Here is a 3,728-nt window from a genome sequence, read left to right as displayed (position 1 = left end):
ACATTCATCTTTAAATATGGACTGAATATCAGATAATTGTTGTCAGATATGATAGTGACATGAGAAAAAACTTGTTAAAAATATTTTAGGAATTAATACCATATTATGATACCATATTATGTCACTCATAATTAAAATAATAATTTATCAAACTATTTTAATAAAAATAATTAAAACTCATATTACGAGTGACATAATATGGTATCTGGCATTTGTATTTAAATACAACAGGGAATTTAAGTAGGGGGAAAGGAACAAAATTTGCAAGATGTTTTTAATTTTTGAAGCTGGGCTATATGTATATAGAAATTCATTATTATTTGACTTTTGCATTCTATTTTTTAAAAATTAATCCCTAAAATAAAACTGGTCAACTCTCTCAAATGACTTAAACAGAGTATATTCATATTAGGGGAATTTACTCTTTTAACTATATCCCAAAAGGCTGGATTGCCAGTTATAAAACTAACCTGACTTTTGAACGTTACATTTCCTTTACTTGAGAGACCTAACAGGTCCTGCACAGCGGCTCACGCCTGTAATCCCAGCAATTTCGGGAGGCGAAGGTGAAAGGATTGCTTGGGCCCAAGGAGTCTGAAGCTGCAGTGAGCTGTGATCGCACCAATGCACTCCAGCCTCGGTGACAAAGTGAGATCCCCATCTCTAAAAACTGACAAAATGAACTCCAACAAAACCAACCAACCAACCACATTCAAAAAATTAAATTAAGACCTTTTAGGGATTTTAGTGGAGAGATCAAATTCTTAAAAACCGTGATCAAATGATTAAAAAAAAAAACCTTTAAGAATTAGAATTGTTTGCAAATATGAGCTCTACTAAGACTACGATTGTAGGCTATGATTGACAATGAATTCTTCTGACTACAATATTTGAGTATGTAGCTTTTGTTAATCAAGTACTAGATGCGTAAAGTATTTCATTTGCACCAAATTTTGTGGGAATCAGAATTTTGAAACTGGAAGAGTTAAAAACCCAGGCCACCTACTCCCAAAGTTTCTTCATTCCAGGATGTCAAAGACAGACGTAAGTATTGGTATCTGCCTACCATTTAAAACAGGAGGTTTCAAATGACCATGCAATGTTTAACTCACTTAGTAAAGAAAATTTTGAATAAATGTAATACAAGTAATAAAAACCTGGGGTTTTTTTTTGTTGTTGTTGTTGTTGAGACGGAGTCTCGCTCTGTCGCCTAGGCTGCAGTGCAGTGGCACGGTCTCAGCTCACTGCAACCTTGGTCTCCCGGGGTTCAAGAGATTCTCCTGCCTCAGCCTCCCGAGTAGTTGGGACTACAGGCGCATACCACCACGCCCAGCTAATTTTTTATATTTTTAGTAGAGATGGGGTTTCACCGCGTTAGCCAGGATGGTCTCAATCTCCTGACTTCGTGATCCGCCCACCTGGGACTCCCCAAGTGCTGTGATTACAGGTGTGAGCCACTGCGCCCAGCAAAATCCTGGGTTTTATTATTCCATTTCATTCCAAGTCACTTCAGGGTAGAGCTGTGAATAAGAATCAAACTGATTGTTCTGACACAATGTATTAACTATAGGAAAGCACAATGCTAGAATCTGGCAAACCTGAATGTAAGTCATAATTACCAGGAGATTTAGCCAAGTCACTTCCAGTTTCTCTAGTATGTAGTCCTTCTAGACTGCTCAGAGGAGGAGTTTTCACTTTTATGATAAAACTGTTAGTAGTTTGTCCCCTTGCTGTCAGCAGGAGTCAATTTAATTCAACTACTCTGAAAATTTTCATGAATGCATGGATGAATAAAAAACCTCAAGAAAATGAGTAGCAGCAGCAAACTGGAAATAATCTATTTAGCTGCACTTTATAAATGCCTCATAAGAAAATCAAGCTTGACTTCAATGGAATTTCTAGAAACAGTAAACTAAGAGGTATCAAATTATTAAGAAAAATACCTAAATGACAAAGGATTCATGTACATTGGCCATTCTAAATCTTTTTCCCTTTTAGTGTTGAAGCTCAAGGCACTGTCCAAAAAAAAAAAAAAAAACCTTGGAACTTTCAGACAATGAGTTAAGAAATACAAGGAAAAAAGGCAATTAAGACTAGGAACTTGAAAGCTCAAAGAGGGGAAGGAAGGTTGGCAAAAGACACTCAATGATCCCAGAGGTACAGCCCTAACCTCTAAGCATTTCATCTATCCTAATTTTTTAAAGTTTCGTTTTAATGCCTGAAATTCCATGAATTAGACCTAGAAATTAGCAAATACCCTTTGGGAAGAATGTAAATTTTCAGAAGAGACAGGGGGTTAGCAATCAATAACTTCTTAGTAAGAAATAATGGGAATATTTTTCTTTCCTCCTATATCCTGAGATCAGCTACTCTGAGAATGAGTTTCTGATGGAAAGTAAACACTAATTTGGGAACTTGAAGCACTTACTGGGGGAAAGGACAGGAGGCTTAGATAGTACAATGGTACTGGAAAATGAAAAGGAACAAAAGGGAAAATAAAGGATAGCAACAAACACCTTAATCTATACAGCTACATTGGTAGACTCAGGAAAAACCTTTTTTTTTAAAACATCAAATGCTTCTTTAAAAAAATTATCACATATAGTTCAACTATTCTGAAATACAGTCACTGTATTTGGACTACATCAGAGGCCTAAACATAATGTATGCAGTCATTCTACAATAAACTTTTTGTTTCAGCTTTCTTAAACTCCTAGTCTACTTTAGGAACACAGTCTTACTGTATTGACAAATGTTGCCCCTAAGTTAACATGGGAAACCAAGCTTGGTTTCATTATTTGTCCTACAAGAAAATCCCATGCATTTTATGTTTAAAATACATAAACAGATTAGCCAGGCACAGTGGCTCATGCTTGTAATCCCAGCACATTGGGAGGCCAAGGCAGGAGGATCACCTGAGGTCAGGAGTTTGAGACCAGCCTGGTCAACACGGTGAAACCCTGCCTCTGCTAAAAATACAAAAATTAGCAGGGCCTGGTGGCGCATGCCTATAATCCCAGCCACTCGGGAAGCTGAGGCAAGAGAATCGCTTGAACCCAGAGGCAGAAGGTTGCAGTGAGCCGAGATCATGCCACTGTACTCCAACTTGGGCAAAAGAGCAAGACTCAGTCTAAAAAAAAAAACAAAACATAAGCAGATAAAACTCCAATATTTGTGTAATGAACTTATGAAACAGGGATACTTTTAACAAAAAATAACCTATATCTGGAAATAAGCACTTACAAATTCTACGACAAAAAAATATTCCTACCTGGCTGTCTGAACCATAGCAACAGACTTTCTTTTCTTTTACCCAATTAAGTAACATTTACCACATAGTGGGTTTTTGTTTCATTTTTTTCTTTTTTTGAGATGGAGTCTGGCTCTGTCGCCCAGGCTGGAGTGCAGTGGTGCAATCTCAGCTCACTGCAACCTCAGCTTCCTGAATTCAAGCAATTCTCATGCTTCAGCCTCCCGAGTAGCTGGGATTACAGGCGCGCGCCACCACACCCAGCGAATTTTTTGTATATTTAGTAGAGACAAGGTTTCACCACGTTGGCCAGGCTGGTCTCAAACTCCTGGCCTCAGGTGATCTGCCTGCCTCGGCCTCCCAAAGTGCTGGGATTACAGGCGTGAGCCACTGTGTCCAGCTCCATACTGAAAACAAGGACATGTGTACAGCTCCATATGTGAAAACAAGGACAGTAAAAGAACAACAACAAACCCTA

This window comes from Piliocolobus tephrosceles, chromosome 4 (assembly GCF_002776525.5).
Source record: "Piliocolobus tephrosceles isolate RC106 chromosome 4, ASM277652v3, whole genome shotgun sequence".
NCBI lineage: Eukaryota > Metazoa > Chordata > Mammalia > Primates > Cercopithecidae > Piliocolobus > Piliocolobus tephrosceles.
This window is presented reverse-complemented; position numbering follows the sequence as displayed.